At 46.6% G+C, this 16,325-nt stretch overlaps 1 protein-coding gene across 1 annotated transcript in view; it reads left to right on the top strand.

Annotated features, from left to right (window-relative positions):
• The window catches only part of LYAR (Ly1 antibody reactive), a 110,991-nt gene that overhangs the window by 68,497 nt on the left and 26,169 nt on the right, over window positions 1-16,325 (top strand). The gene's annotated exons all lie outside the window — the stretch shown is intronic.

Raw genomic sequence — 16,325 nt, 5'->3', positions numbered from 1 at the left:
TCGTTATGGCTGGGGGCAGTGGACGTGTTGTACCAACGTTTGTGCATTTTTCCACCCCAGGCTGTATTCACAGCTGCGGTTAAGCACAGGAGGGCCACCTAGGATCCAGCATGGCGGTTCCTTTTTTTTTTTCGCCATTTCTTGTGTAGTTGTTCTTTCTTGAACCTTCTGCCATCCTGGGAGGAGGAGGTCTTGATGTGAATTTTGTTTTCAACGGAACCCATGTGTAGCCCGCCATGGCTCCAGTGTGTCTGTGAGGACAAGTAGCTTGGGAGAATCCTGAAACCCGGCTGTCCTTTGTCTGCTGATGTGCTTGCAAGGACCCAGTTCCCACTGGGAGTCTGGCTGTCCTGGTTGTACAGCAACCAGCCACCCGCCCCTTCCTGTAAACTGCAGGGAGAGTTTGCAGAGGATGAATGGTAAATCCTAATTAAAGTTGAAGGTCCTGGTGCAGAAGTTAACCAATGGAACAGAAGATCCGAAGCAGAAGATGACCAGAGACGCCAGCAGACGCTTCCAGTAACTGCGGAGAGACCACTGCTGTCCTGGCCCGGTTTTCAAATTGACAGAGTAGCTCCGAAGAGGACTCCTTCCCTTTGGCTGGTGGGACGAACAAGCTGTAAAATGACCTGTAGAACGAGCCATCCCCGACGCTGTGACCTTGCAGTGCTGCAAACCACCAATACCAGGGGATCTCCGACCCAATTGAGTTTCATAATGCAAGGTTTAATGTCCCGTTGGACAAGATTCTGAGTAAATTAGGCCCCCTGAAATAGGAGCAAAATGGCATTTCAGTTACTTTGAATGGGAGTAAAAAGGCACAAGTTAATAGAATAGATTTGTGTATAATATTAAGTTGGCTCCTTTAGTGAATGTTTTCTAAATGACTGTGTAATAAGTGTTTTACCAAGAAACCTTAAGTATAAGTGTCTACTTGAACCATTGTGATTGTAAGACCTCTGTGGAACATCATTGTACTGCTCACATTCCCTCTTGAGAGAAGCATGGCTGCTCGGCTCGCTACCACAAAATGTATAGTACAGACTTGGTTTTGCTTACACCTGTAGTCCTAATTGTATGTGGTGGTCCCAGAGGGTGCCTAACACCAGGAACACAGGCTATGCAGAGCTGCACAGCTGGAACCATCTCTTCTAACCAAAGGTACTGTACAGTCTGAGAATGTACCTCTTGTTGTGTAGCCTCACTTGTTCTCAGTTGAGACTGGTCTTGGTTGCTTCTGTAGAGTTCCTAACTGCTTCAAGCCTAATCCGTTTGTGGCCCTACTTTGATTTCTTCTTTTCTACAAAGAATTCTAAAACATTGTGCAATACTTTTTCCTACCTGCAAGAATTGCTTCAGCTCACCTAGACTTTTGCCCAATTGACATTGGCCTAGCCTGGCTCCCTGAATAACTCTTCTTCCCTCTGACTTTGTGTTTTGCCTTCCTTCCAGGAAGGGGTCAACTTACTTTGCATTGGGGGTTTCCAAAAGTACTTACCTACTTCAGAATATTTGTGAGATCTCTTGTTAATAACCTTTTTTTTCATTGACATGCTCCTAAGTAGTGCTCTAAATGCAACAGTGATATATTAATGTCCACAGTGTCCAAGTCACCTGAGGGTGTAGGAAGTGTCTGTGCCGTCCCAAATGGGTACTTGCTGATTTAGAGAAACTGATTGTGTATTTTGGAGTGTATTTGTGTGCACCATTATAGTGCCACTTCTGAAGAAGGCTTACTTAATCAAGAAACCTTGTGTTTAAGGGTTTATTTGAATACTGGTCACTGACTCTCTGTGTAACTCCCCTACTGCTCACATTGACTCCTCTTGAGATAAGCCTGGCTACTCATCCCGCTACCAACCTATGTAGTATAGGCTTCTACCAAGGGTTGGGTGCATATTGCCAGGAGGTCAAGGTTGTTGAAGTACACCCAAAAGGTACTGCTCCAAATCTTGCCTAACAGGGGGCCTCCAAGGTTGAAGGGGAATTAGCATAGAAATGATTCTCCCTAACAGGGTTGGTTGATGAAGTGATTCCTTAACTGAGTGTCACTACATGACTGACTGGGTCTACTACCCTTGACTTACTGTAAAGTAATCTAAAAGTAACTTGTGGTTTTACTCCACATGAATAGGTGTGTCCTATACATATGTTTGATAAGGCGTGGCTTGCCTAGAACTACTGTTAGTATTCTGAACAACGTCTATGCTTTGGTCTGTGTATTTTAAAGCATAGTGGTGGGATGTGTTTTAGGACTATGACCAGTACTTAACTTGGCCTACTTGTATTTAAATCCTCCTGTCCCTTAGTCTGGGGGGCGGGTGGGATGAGTGTTGGGTAATGTGCTAATTCCCTTTACCTTAGAGACCCCATCATCTTTGCTGGATTTTGAGGACTTGTTTTTTTTTTGAGCCTTTTCTCCCACTCTTTCATGCATTTTGTTGTGTGTTCTACTTTTGTGTTCTTTGATTATGGAGTTTTAAGATAGCTCCATAGGCATCTGTTCATGTATGTTACACAGCACCCTCAGTGCAGTGGCACAGGGATGTCATTTTAGACTTCCCAAAGGTTTCAATACCTTCTCTGGGACTGACTACTGGCTCCCAGAGCATGTAGGGTTAAATTGACTTTACTAGTCCTTTTTATTCCTAGACCCAGCACACACTATCTTCCTATAGAGTGCTGGAGGAGTTACCTAGTATCCCCTATGTCTAGAAACTTATGTAGCAGTCAAATGCTACCCTTTACTATCGAAATGGCTGGTGGCAGTGGATCTACAACAAACTACCATGATTTTTCCCGACCGCGAACACCAGTAGCTATAAATCGCGGAGCCATGTTTTTTCAAGATGGCGCCTTAAGCCCCTTTGTTTAAACGGGTCACAGTCTTCTTTTTTGCCATTCTTTTTGGAAAGGTCCTTCTAGAGTTTTTCTCTGACAAACTAGGTTTGGTCCCTTGTTTCTATGCCTTTGGCGGGCTTCGGGACTGAAGACCGCCTGTGGCTTCTGAGTGTCGGGGTGGGCAGGAAGTGAGAGAGGTGCCCGAACTCCCTGTGCCTAGTCGCTTAGGAGACCCAAATGCACTCTGGCGTGATTGGCTGGCTGACTGTCCGGCAAGGTCAGCCACCCTGCTGGGTGAGTGGCAGCTAGGCTGGAATGAAAGGGAGAAAACTGTTTAAAAGGTGAGTCTGTTGGACTGGAAAGCAGTCGACCACTGGAATGAAAAAGGACTGCTACAGCAACTCCTGGACCGTTGGTTTGCCCGGTGAAGCCCTGCTGCAGGTACGAATCGCCAAGTTCATCTCGACGGAGAAGCCCCTTCAAGGACAACGTCTTCCTTTGAGTTGGTGGGACCAATCGGCTCGTAAGCCACCTGTATACCATTCTCAGAGCTGGTTAGGATTAACCATGGGGAAGGACACCGGCTTTTGTGCTCGACGACAGCTACTCGAACCGTAGATCTTCCATTTTGCCAGCTTGTTTGACCCCTCTCCCCATGCAGTGCATGAGTCCCCTGACGTCATCCTTGTCCCCACGCCTGTGGCTCAGGAACAGTGAGATCTGCAGGAACTGCCAGGAACCAACGTCTTCTGCTGCATCTTTTTCTTCATACTAAGGTACTGTGCCAACCCGATTTGAGAGAACTTACCTCTCGCAGTGAAAGTTTGTGAAACGTTCCCAGCTTACAGGACTAATCGGCTTGTGACCCAAGATATGATTCTTTTTCGTACAAATTACTTCTGAGAACATTGGCAAAGACTTTACCATTTACTACAAGAACTGCTCTTTCATATCCAAGACACTAGCCCATTGACTTTGGCCTAGGCCTATTGAACTAAATAGAGTCCTCAAGTGAACTGAAACTATTTGCACTGCCTAAGAAAGTATTTGTGATCTATTCTATTAACTTGTGCCTTTTCTACTCCATTCAAAGTAACTGAAATGCATGTTGCTCGTATTTCAGGGTAGCCTAATTTACTCAAACGTATTGGTTTGGTATTGAAGTTTCTGATGTTTGTTAATCTGCTTAGAATCACATGCTGTGCATATGGTCCAACATCCAGTGTAAACAGTGAGTATTGCATCTTGTCTTTCGGGGACTGAAAGGGGACATCGGCATAGGGGTGTAGGTAACACTGTCCCTATCGTGACTGTAGTGTCCCTAAAATCCCTCACGTGCCGAGGTCCCGCAGATTGTTTTTTTCCGCCCAGATTACTGGTTGCTCTATTGCAGAGCTCTTTCATAAGTGACCTTGTTATCACCTTGTCGATTATTCCCTTAAAGTCATTTCGACAGTGGTTCATGTACTACGTCGAAGACTGCGGTGGACTTTTGACACCTACGATCCACTTTGATGCACTGTGAAGTGCACTAATTGTCTACCCCTTGACCATGACGAAACACAGCCTGTAAACTCCTGCACGCAAAAACGCTTAAGGAGTGCCACGTTAAGCGGTGGGCAGCCTATGGCATGTCGTGAGCTGGATCTTCTTCCTGCACCCGCTGAAAGTGACGTGGGTACCAGTGATGACCAGGCATCCATGTCGGATGCCATTGACCTCACGACGGACACTCCTAGGTCCGCCATGCCCATCGCCAACCCTTCTAGGCCTAACGAGAGTCACGCTATGGGGATAACACCCGGCGACAAGGGCGTACAAGATCGAAGCCACATTAAACACACAACCCCAACCCCGGTTTCGATGGTACTGTCCAAACGGGCGAAAGCGCCACCAGGACCGCCGAAGTTTTGACGGGATCCTCTGATCTTAAAGATCAACAGCCTTCCCTGCATCCGCAGCAGCGTCTTGCAACTGGGCCTTCTAAACAAGGGCGCTACCTCCAAAACTCATCCGGCCATCAAAGCGCGCTTAGCTGACGCGCCAAAGGCCCCGGTAGGAGAAAAATCTACCGCTAGGCCGCCTAGTCAACCAGCACATCGCCCTGCTTCGCCGAACATCTCCGAAAGCATTGCTAGGATTGCTTCGACAATGGCACGGAAGGAGAGGTCTAAAGAGACGACGAAGCGCAAGGAAAGGTATGCGGACACGTCGAAAGCTGCGCCACGGCACCCCGATGCTCGTGAGGACTATGTAGAGAGTCCTGTGCCTTTTTGTCTAGATCTATTGGCGACAAATTTCGGCGCCATAGAGAGGAAAATGAAAATGTTGCACCCTTCTAATTCATCTAGATGGATCAGAGAAAAATTTTAAGCGTGTATGGATAGGTTGGAGAAGTTGTTCTCGCTTTCAGAGCAACCTACCCCCAAGAGACATCGGGGGACCCTCCCTCTGTGCCAGCTTCTAATTTTCTAAGAAATTTAGGACCTTCTCAGGAGGATTACATTTGATCCACCCCAAAGACGAGATCCAGATGGACACGTATCGGGACATTTAGGAGGAGGAGGAGGAGGAGGAGGAGGATGATACTAACTTCCTACAAAACTACAAAACTACACTGTGGATGACCAGGTGGATCCCATGGGAGACTGGGAAGACGCTCACTAGGTTGAGGCGGAACCATGGGCGCTCCCTACTCACGACAAGGACCCCGATGTCATATGTTTGGATTCCCCTGCCTCCAATCCAGCCCGCCAGGCTTCCCCAGTGTACGATAAGATGGCGTTCAATGCCATCTTGAGAAAGGCGGCTGAATATTTTCAAGGGCAGTAAATCCGAGGGTCAAAATGATTTTGCTCATCGCCTACTGACCCTACATAAATTAAGGGCCATGGCACCCCCGAATTCACTAGTGGTTACCACCACCCGAAAACAGGCAGGAGTACCCCTTGCTACAGGAGAGGCGCCTCATGATCAGGAGTCGAAAAGGCTGTACGCCTTGGGAAAATTAATCGCCACGGCAGCTGCCTTTTCCATGCGCATAGCCAACAAAACTATGTTGCATGCTAGTTCTGCCGATGTGCAGTGGAATCCACTGCAGGAAGGTCTCCAGGAGGTGCCTGAGCCCGAGGGCAGGCAGGTCAACCAGAACGTACTGAAAAACACACTGGATGCTGTGGCGACGGTGGCAAGATCGCTAGCTTAAGGCACCCTGCTCAAACGGCATGCTTGGCTCAGGAACTCTGGTTTCAAGCCGGAAACCCACGCAGCTCTTATCAGTAAGCCTGTTGAGGAGACTAATCTCTTTGGTAAAGCAGTCGACGATGTGTTTGATACTGCCAAAAAGGAGCATGAGACTCTTAAGTTCCTTCAGCAAATCACCCTAAAGCCCTCCCCCAGAGGGGAAGTGGTTCCAGGAGGTCCTTTCGGGGCCAATCCGGTTCCACACAAAACCTATATAATACGGAAAATACCTGGAACTACGGACAGGCATCCAGCACACCCGCCAACTATACACCCAGGGGACAGCGGTACGGGAAAGGCAGAGGCCCCAACTCCAGGGGAGCCACAGCCTCTGGTCAGAAATGACCTATGGATCCAGGTCCCCTCCCATGTCACCCCAGTTGGTGGGCGCTTAACATCTTGTCTGTCGGCATGGGAGGGGATAACGTCAGACCAGTGGGTTCTCAAGATGGTCGCCCACGGGTACTGTGTGGAATTTGCCCTACCACCACAATTCAGACTGCCCAAAGTATGACGCCAGACCATCTGCAAATCCTGATACAAGAGGTGGAAGCACTTCTGGAAAAGGATGCCATAGAAGCCGTCCCTATTCTTCACGTAAACTAGGGTATTTATTCAGTGTACTTCCTTGTACTCAAAAAGGACCTCACCATGCACCCTGTACTAGACTTGCGCACCGAACAAATTTGTCAAACTTCAAATGTTTTGTATGGTAACTCCGGAGGTAATCCCACTGTTGTTGATGTGGGCTACATTGACCCACTCTCGCTGAGCACACATTGGGCAGGATGGAACAAGGGGACACACTGAGGGAGCGTGCCGGTGTGTTCTGACACATACAAATGGAATAAAGTGAAAAAAGCAGCATTGCTTTGTTGCAAACCCAAAATCCCCATTAAAAAGGAATCTTTTTCACCTTTTAAAATGATGCTGCTGATGCTAACAATTGTGATTAATAGGGCCCTGCCATGCCCAGTATATCTCATTGTGCTTCAGCAAAACCAGGCATGATTTCTGAATGACGGGCACTGTCAAATCAACTCTGAGAAAAATCAACAAGGAGCTTCACTTTAACCCACACGGGAAAACGCGTTCATTTTCTTCACAATGTATCAAAGCTCAGAAGTTCAGAAGAAACTCCAGCTATCTGAGCCATGCCAGTTTCAATGTATCTGTGCTTCAGACTAAATTCCTGCATTCAAGAAAATAATTATGGCTGCAAGACAGTGTGGGAATCTGATGGAGATCCAAAACTGAATTTAAAATAAAATGCCTGCTTTTCACTGCACTTGTATAAAAATGTGCTTTGCAAACTAAAAGGAGAAAAATGCCTGTTTAAGAGTAAACTGTTGAATGAAAGCCTGCCTTATCTAGCAATGTGAAGGGGGTTTTTTGCTGGTGATAATATACACATGTGCTATTTTATTCCACAGGTTTGTTTTAATTCAGGACCCACAATAAGAAAAAGTTTGCAAGCTCTAAAAAAAAAAAAAAAAAAAATCCATAAAAACTCTAAGCAGAGACTTAACTTCCCAATGATAATTACTAGGTTGTAAAGAATCTAGTCTGGGCTGAAACCCCTGGCTTTGGAACTCCCAGTACAAGAAAGTGTGAAGTGCGAAAGAGGCAATAAACATTCAATCAAGCTGGAAAACCCCCACCTTGCTCTGAAGAAAATGACAGTTGGTGGCAGCTGAAGAGAAAGAAAATGGTAAAGTGACAAAGGATTGCCATTTGCTTCCTGAGACCGTTTCATAAATAAACTTTAAAGACTTTTATCTCTGCAGCAAGACTTTGTAAAAATGCGAAAATGTTAGTTTAAATTTGATTTTATGGGCTTTCATTGAAGACATGGTAGAATTCACTGACACCTTGGGAATAGAAATGGCAAAGTATTGCGGGTTGCAAGAAAAGCATCCATGTTGCCAATGCACATTTTTATACTTGCATCCCTTATGATCATCCACATGTGTGTATAAAGTTAAGGAATTTTAGGCCGAATCTTTCATACTCAAAAATTACTAAGTATTAAACGGACTAAACAATGTCCGACAGATTGCAGGATTGGACTGCTATGCTCTACATAAAATATGTAACCTGATTATTTCATTAAGGTGCTGCAAATGTACAAATGTGTACATTCTGTTATGACAGATTTTTGGCAAAAAGGTCTGTGGGAAGTCTTTTTACACCATAAAATGCAACCTCCTGAACTGAGTCACATCTTGGGGGTGGCAGCCAACATTTATTGTCCAATCCAGTTGCTTAGAGGCGTGCTTTGTCAAGCCGGGCCAGCAATATAGTCTATGAAGTCACCATGCTGTTCTTTGCCAGGCGCGCTGCCATGTAGTGACCAGAACCATTGACGGTCCAAAATCCCAAACTAAAAGTGGACTGCAAGTATAATCCCTACCCCATAGCCTTTCTTGTCTTGCATTTGTCCTTATCCCACGCTCTTAGCCATACTATCCTTATCCTGATACCTTGTTAAAAACTGTTAGAATTATCTGTGCATCCTGCCAGTGACTTTCTAAACTGCTAACGCCATCTCTTTTCAATTTTGTCTTGTGTAATCCTAAACCATTAGTCCTATTTTGAGTGATCGGGCTGGTTTCCGCCAGAGTTGGGCGCTGGGGTGACAGGGTTGAAATTGCGAATCAACCCTGGATCGTACTGTGTCCATCTTTGGTGGTCTAGTCTGAATATTCTAGTTTAGAGTAAAACTGTTCTTGTCACAACTGATTTCCTTTCCTATTTCACAGCTTCATTTTGCTCAAAGCGCACCTTTTTATATCTTGCATAACTCATCCTGTTTCATAGCTAGAGAGAGATTCTCAACTCTATATTGTCCCAGAGACCTACATCTATACCCCCAACCCAAATCAGAGTATTTCACCCGTTTTTATAAAAAAAAAAACGTTTGGGTAATTTAAAACGGGAATAAGAATAAGCAACTTTTACACGTGTCATTTTGCTGCAACATGTGTTAAACTTTCCATTCATTTTCGAATTATATGCACTTGGTAATCCATTGCTTGTGATCGTTAGTGTCTTTGAATTGTTGCTTAAGTGAAGAATTGTATTTGCGTCAAGGTTTTTAACACACATTCATTATTTATTTGTCCATTTCCGAGTGTCATTTCATAACACTGCAAGGGGTTTAAAATTCGTTTTCCACTCTTATTTGGTGAGGGAAGGTCAACTTGGGTGCTATCTTTCCTAAATCAGGAAGGGCTCCTATTCTATGGTGTTTTTTGTATATGTACCACTAGAAGGTTAAACCAAGTGCATTACTTATATTCTCATTGTAATTATCACCCTATTGGTGATTGCTGCCCCATATTAAAAATTGTATGATTTCTTTTGAACTTTAAAATAAATATTGCATTTTACCAACCAGCCTGGTTCGTGGTCCATTGTGACCCGGGGTATTTGAAAAGGGTGTGTGATCCGAGTGGTGTACCATCTCAAATTGAATCTATGAAATAACGAGAAGAGCATCTCAGTTGTGCGCTACATACTAGGCTGAGACCAAGGTGTGCGTCACCTGATTGAAATCCTTAACAGGGATTACATGGCGACACTGGACATGAACAATGCATAAATTCATATATGCTTAACGCGCACAGAAAATATCTAAGGTTCATGATAGAGGACAGGCACTATCAATTCAAAGTACTCCCCTTCGGTATTGCCTCGGCGCGAAGGGTGTTTACAAAGGTTCTGAAAGTAGCGGCAGCACACCTCCGCAGACTATCTGTCCCGGTTTACCCTTACCTCGATGACTGGCTCATAACAGGGGACTCTTATGAAACATGCCTGTTGAACACTCCGAAGACAATAGACCTTGTTAGTCTGGGATTCTCTCAACGAAAAGAAATCAAGCTTGGACCCCAGGCAAGTCAAACAGTTTCTGGGGGCTTCAATCTGGACCAAAGACGTCCTAGTCATCCCATCCAACGAGAGGGTTCAGAACATGCTGTTTCAGATCCTTCAATATGTAGCCAGTCGAAGTGACAGTACGCAAGGCCATGTGACTGCTAGGAATGATGGCGTCCTGCATTTTAGTTCCTCGCGCGCAGCTGCTCATGCGTCCCATGCAAGAGTGGCTCAACAGCCAATGGCAAGATCTAATGGGTGTCTCGCCAGCCCTCGTTCTCTCCCTGCAGTGGGGTTCGAGGGAAAACCTCTTGAAGGGGGAAGACCTTCACCACCCCTGCAGTAGAAATCACTCTCGCGACAGACTCCTCTCTCACGGTGTGGGGGCTCATCTGCTACAGCAGACAGCGCATGGAGTGTGGTCCCCACAAGTAGCGTCCAACCACATAAACCTGTTGGAGCTACTGGCAGTATTCAAAGAACTGAATGCCTTTCCGACACAGCTACAGGGGAAGACAGTTCTGATCTTGACAGACAGCACCACAGCCAAGTATTACCTAAACAAACAGGAGGGGGCACACACTCTCCAGGGCTATCCATGCTGTCCCAGAAAATCTGGATGTGGGCTCTCAAACACAAGATGTTCCTGCTGTCCCAACACGTTCCCGGTGAACTCCATCTTCTAGCGGACGTGCTCCGAGATGATTTTCCACTACCCATAGAGTAAAAATGGCATCTAAATGAAGACATTGTCTCCAACGTCTTCGCAGAATGGGGCTTCCCAAACATCGACTTGTTCGCCACTCAGGAGAATGCCCAATGCCAAGACTACGCCTCCATGTATCCACAGAACCGCTCCAAGGGGAACAGACTCTGGATAACATGGTCAGGGAAATTTGTTTATGCTTTCTCTACCCCCACACATACCCCGACTTCCCTACTCCACAAGATGCACCAGGAACCGTCCCCATTACATTGGTGGCCCCCATGTGAGCCAGCCAACCCTGGTACTCTCATCTGATGGAAATGTCCTTCTGCCCTCCTTTAAAGCTGCTCTGCCCGTACAGCATGTTGTCTCAGGACAGAGGGGAAACACTACACCCATGCCCACAAACTCTGAACTTAGCGGCCTGGCTCCTGAGGTCATAGAGTTCGGACACCTTCAATACCCTCAGAGATGCTTGGACATCCTTAGGGAAGCTAGGAAACCTAATACTCTGTATTGCTATTCCAGTAAGTGGAAAAAATGTTGTCATCTGGTGCAATACCAAGGGCATTAACCCGATTTGACTGCTCTCCTACCCACATTGTGTTGTACCTGACACACTTGTTAGATTCAGGACTGGCTTTTAATTCCCTAAAGGTGCACCTAGCTGCTCTCTCTGCCTACACTATGTTACAACAGAAGGTGTTGTGGTTGAAAATACCTGTTATTAAGGCCTTTATGGAAGGAGTTAAGAGAATTCATCCTCCCGATTTCTAACCCAGCTCCGGGATGGGGTCTAAATGTGGTATTGACCAGACTCATGGGGTCTCCCTTTGAACCAATGCATAAAGCAAGTCTAAAAGACCTTACTTATAAGACGGCCTTCCTAGTGGCTATCACCTCTATTAGAAGGGTTAGTGAATTGCAGGCCCTTTCAGCTCTAGACCCTTTTGTTAAGTCCACAGGGATAAGGTGGTTCTGCACGCTTCTCCCCCGATTTGCGCCTACATTCATTCTGAAGTGCCATGTGAGCCAATCAATTCAACTACCCACTTTCTTCCAGAATTCCACTAGCATGGCCTAAAGAAGCTTACACATACTAGATGTGCGCAGGGCAGTGTTGGGCAGAATTGCATGCAGTATCCTCTGGGACCACTACGCACAATTAGGACTACAGGTGTTAGCCAAACCAACCTTTGGTATAAGTCTGTACCACACAGTTTTTGGTAGCGAGCTGAGCAGGCAGGCTTATCTCAAGAGTGAATTTGAGCAGTACAAGTAATTACACGGAGGACTTTCAATCACAGTGGTTCAAGTAGACACTAATACTTAAGTTTTCTTGGTAAAACACTTATTAATTTATTACACAATCATTTAGAAAACATTTCAGTAGAAGGAGACAACTTAATATTATATCTCAATGCACTTCAATACAACCTGAAATAGGAGCCAAATGGCAGTTCAGTTACTTAGAAGTGAGCAAAAGGGACAAAGTAAGTAGAATAGATCACATATACTTGTTAGACAGTGCAAATAGTTTCAGTTCACCAGAGTTCAATTCAAGCCAATAGGCCAGGCCAAAGTCAATGGGCTAGTGTTCTGGATCGGAAAGAACAGGTCTGGCATCAAACGGTAAAATCTTTGCAAAAGTTCTCAGAAGTAGTTTAGGCGGAAAGGGATCATTTGTGGCGTCACAAGCTGATTAGGCCTGCAAGTTGGGAAAGTTTCATGAACTTTCACTGCCGTAGTGGCATTCTCTCAATCGGGTTGGCACAGTATCTTAGTATGAAGAAACAATTGCAGCTGAAGTCATTGGTTCCTGCAGATCTCACTGTTCCTGAGCCTCAGTCGTGGGGACCATAGGGAGGATGTCGGGACATCCTCCCTATGGTCCCCACGACTGGGGCTTTGGATGTCCCTATGGACATCCAAAGTGCCATGGAGAGGAACACCAGATTGTGTGTGTTGCTTAAGTCGGGCCTGAGTGCTAGGAAGATCCTCCGGACTTCGCTGAATGACCAAGCCTGACCTCCCTGCTGGACCTCGGATGCAAGGAAAGTCCAGAGTGGTATCCAACAACCGCAGTGTTGCTATTGGCTGTCTGACGCGAAGAGCTGAAACACTGAAGAACCGCTGAATTTAAGTTTGGCCTTTTCTGCCGCTGACCTTCCCATTTCAGAGCCGGGTCCCCAGACATCCTTCTTCTTGTCCCCACGACTGAGGTTTAGGTACAACAGGATCTGCACAGGAACAGAAGCCAGCTGGAACCCTTTCTTCTAACCAGAGGTACTGTAAAGTCTAAGAGCTTACCTCTTGTTGTGTAGCATTACTTGCTCTCATTTGAGTCCTGTCTTGGTAACCTTGCAAAATTGCTAAAGTTTGCCCCCTCACAAGCCTCCCAGCTTGTGGCCCTTCAATATATCTAAAAACTTTGCAAGACTTTTTACCTACCTGCAAAAGATCTTACAGTGTGTAATTTAACATTGGCCGTGCTGGCTCCCTGAGAGACTCCTCTTTACCTCTGACTTTGTGCTTTTGGCCTTTGCCCCAGGAAAGGGTTAATTTACTCTGCATTGGAAGGTTTTAAAAGTACTTACCTGTTTATAAACTATTTGTTAACCTTTGTTTTATTCCTCTCTTCTATCGTTTACATCAAACGCAGTATTGCTCTAAATGTACCAGCGATAAATCGATGTCCAGTGTCCTAGCTATTTAAGTCACCTGAGGGCGTAGGAAGTGTCCGCGTGCCATCTCCAATGGGTATCATCAGGGATATTTAGCATAAAAATGAAAATCTAACCCAACGGTGTGTTCTGATCTCGCAAGATAAAACACAGGTAGGATAAAAAGTAGCTCCCTGCCCTGGCAACTGCAGGGGCTAGCCAGGAAAGTGAAATAAATAATGGAGAAGCTCTAGGAGCTTCTGACAACGTTGCTCAGAAGGTGCTGGGTGGTGTCTCATTAAAAAGTAGATCCCCAAAAAGGTGTGTTGGGGGTCGGGGTGGGATTGGACATATCATTTTTATGCTTAATCCCCTCTCCTAGTGAGACCCCCAGCATGTTTTGCTGGACTTCTGGACGCTTTTCTTGTTCCCAAACCCCTGAATGAGGGGAACCATTTTGCGCTCATCCTTTCTTGCTCTAATCACGGGAACCTTTTTCTATGTTTTACTATATTTTGTGTAATCTTGCCTTACTTTTTAAAGGCATCTGTGTTTCACGTTTGCAGCGCACAGCACTGCTGCTGGGAACCCTTTGGGTTCTCCTTTTTAAAAACTTTATTTTTAGGTATTTAATCCTCAATACAACTTCACACCCACATTAGGGTGGACTTTAAACTTTGCGCCATGACCCAGTACCCACCCGGTGGCCACCCCCGCACCTCCCCAACATCTCCGCCCCCCCAGATACAATGTCATCTCCTGCTGCGTGTGGGCCACCCCCAACTCACGCTCCAAGGATATGGAATTACCAAAGGCCAGCCCTCACCGCTGGATAACTTCAGAGTCCGAGGAATCAGACAATTGGTCCTCCGCTTCACCTCTCAAGAATAGTGTCAATGGTCCCCAGATGTCAGGTGGCCGGGCATGCAGTGGGAGGAGTTTGATGAAGTCTGTATCAAAATCTTGGTAATAAAGCAGGTCTCTGCGCCAGGCGGCGACTGTCGAGGGGAGGGGGGGGGCCCGACCCCAGGCCATGGCAACCCTCTTCCGAGCCAGAGTCAACAGAACCCCGGCGAGTTTTCTTGTTGGAGGTGAGAGCAGCCTAGTCATGCCCAACAGGGCTGCTGTATGGCTCGGTTGTATTGGTTCTCCCACAACAGCAGCCGTCGTCTCCAGGACTTGTTTCCAGAAGGACGATAGTTCGGGGCAGTCCCAAGCTAGGTGCACAAAGTTTGCTGAAGTTGTCCCGCATCTGCTGCATTTCGCTTCTGCGTCTGGGTGATGTTTGTTGGTTTTTGCTGGTGTGTGATAAGTTTGATGGAGGAAGTTGAAGTGTACAAGTTTTAGGCGTGAGTTAAGTGCCACTTTTTGAGTTTGTTTCAGACTATAACACCAGTCTTCGTCTGAAATGTTAATGTGCAATGACTTTTCCCATCTGGCTTTTGCACCTGCGATGGCGACGGTTGTATTGGGGATGAGAGATTTATAGATCTGAGACGCCAGTCTACCTTCACCCTGTGCTTGGATAACATTATGCAATAGTTGCCAAGTTGGTGGTTGACGCAGCGCCTGAATAGTGTAGCGGGTCCTGAAGTAAAGGAATACATCCAATGCAGTGTTGCCCCCTTTGTTTTTGGCTTGTTCTGGAGTTAGAAAGCCCTCTTCCGTGAAAAGATCCCCTAGGGTTCGTATGTTCAGTTTTTCAACCCACTGGTGGAACACCGACTCTGAGGTCAGTGGGACTCCAGGAATAAACTTGACGGGTAGGAGTGGGGAGTACCGAGAATGCACTCCTTTCTGGGCCAGAGTCTTCCAGACTTTGTACGTCGTGAGCATTACGTTCATCGTGGAGCTGGGGACCGGTGTGTGACTGAGGACGACCACGGTTAGGAAGTTCGGTGTGGCGAGGGCACGTTCGACTTGTACGTGTGGTCGGGAAGCTGGAGAGGCATACCAGTGGTTGAGGAACTGTGCTTGAGCTGCCCAGTAGTATCTCTCGAGGTCAGGCAGCGCCAGTCCCCCGTTTGTGACCGGGAGTGTCAGCGTGGTGTACGCCACTCTGGCAGGCTTGCCCGCCCAGAGTAGTTCAAGGACCAGGCTTTTCAATTTTGTAAAAAAGGATTGTTGCAGCAACAAAGGGATATTGTTGAATAGATATAATAGTTTTGGTAGAATCACCATCTTTACCAGGGAGACCCTACCCCAGAGGGTTAGTGGAAGAGACTTCCATCGAGAAATCCTGTCTTGCAGAGACTTGACCGCCTCTTCGTAATTATCACGAAACACATCCTGACACTTTAGGGATAATTGTATGCCGAGGTACCGAACCTTGGAGAATTTCCATGTGAATTGGAAGTCGTCTGGAATCTGTTTGGTGGCTGGGGTCAGAGGGAATACAATGGATTTAGTGTGATTGATTTTTAAGCCTGACGCTGCTCCAAACTTGATGACTTCCCTCATGACTGGATTCAGATTGTCCTCAGGGTCTCGGATGAACAGTACAACGTCGTCGGCATAGAGAGAGATGATGAGCTTGTGAGGACCAATAATGAGTCCCCTCTGCTGCCGTTGTTCACGGAGTTTGGAGGCCAGTGGTTCCATCACCAGAGCGAAAATTAAGGCCGATAGTGGGCAGCCCTGTCTCGTGCCTCGTTGCAACTCTATTGGAGCTGACTTGGCCGCACCCACGATGATGCTGGCGCGTGGCCTGGTGTAGAGAAGGGAAACAAGGTTGATTAAGCGGGCTCCCAGGCTCATCCTGGTGAGAACCATGAACAGAAACGGCCACTCCACTGAGTCGAAGGCCTTTTCGGCGTCGAGAAGAACCGCCACAGCCTGTAGCGAGGGGTCCAGTGCGGCAATGACCCCGAGCATTCTCCTGATTCCGAAAGTCGTGTTGCGGCCAGGTATGAAGCCGGCTTGGTCTGCCAATACGAGGGCTGGCATCAATAGCATCAATCTCCCCGCCAGCACCTTGGCGAGAATTTTATTGT

The sequence above is a fragment of the Ambystoma mexicanum genome, chromosome 6q (assembly GCF_040938575.1).
Source record: "Ambystoma mexicanum isolate Mex_15411 chromosome 6q, UKY_AmexF1_1, whole genome shotgun sequence".
NCBI classification, from domain to species: Eukaryota; Metazoa; Chordata; class Amphibia; order Caudata; family Ambystomatidae; genus Ambystoma; species Ambystoma mexicanum.
This window is presented reverse-complemented; position numbering and strand designations above follow the sequence as displayed.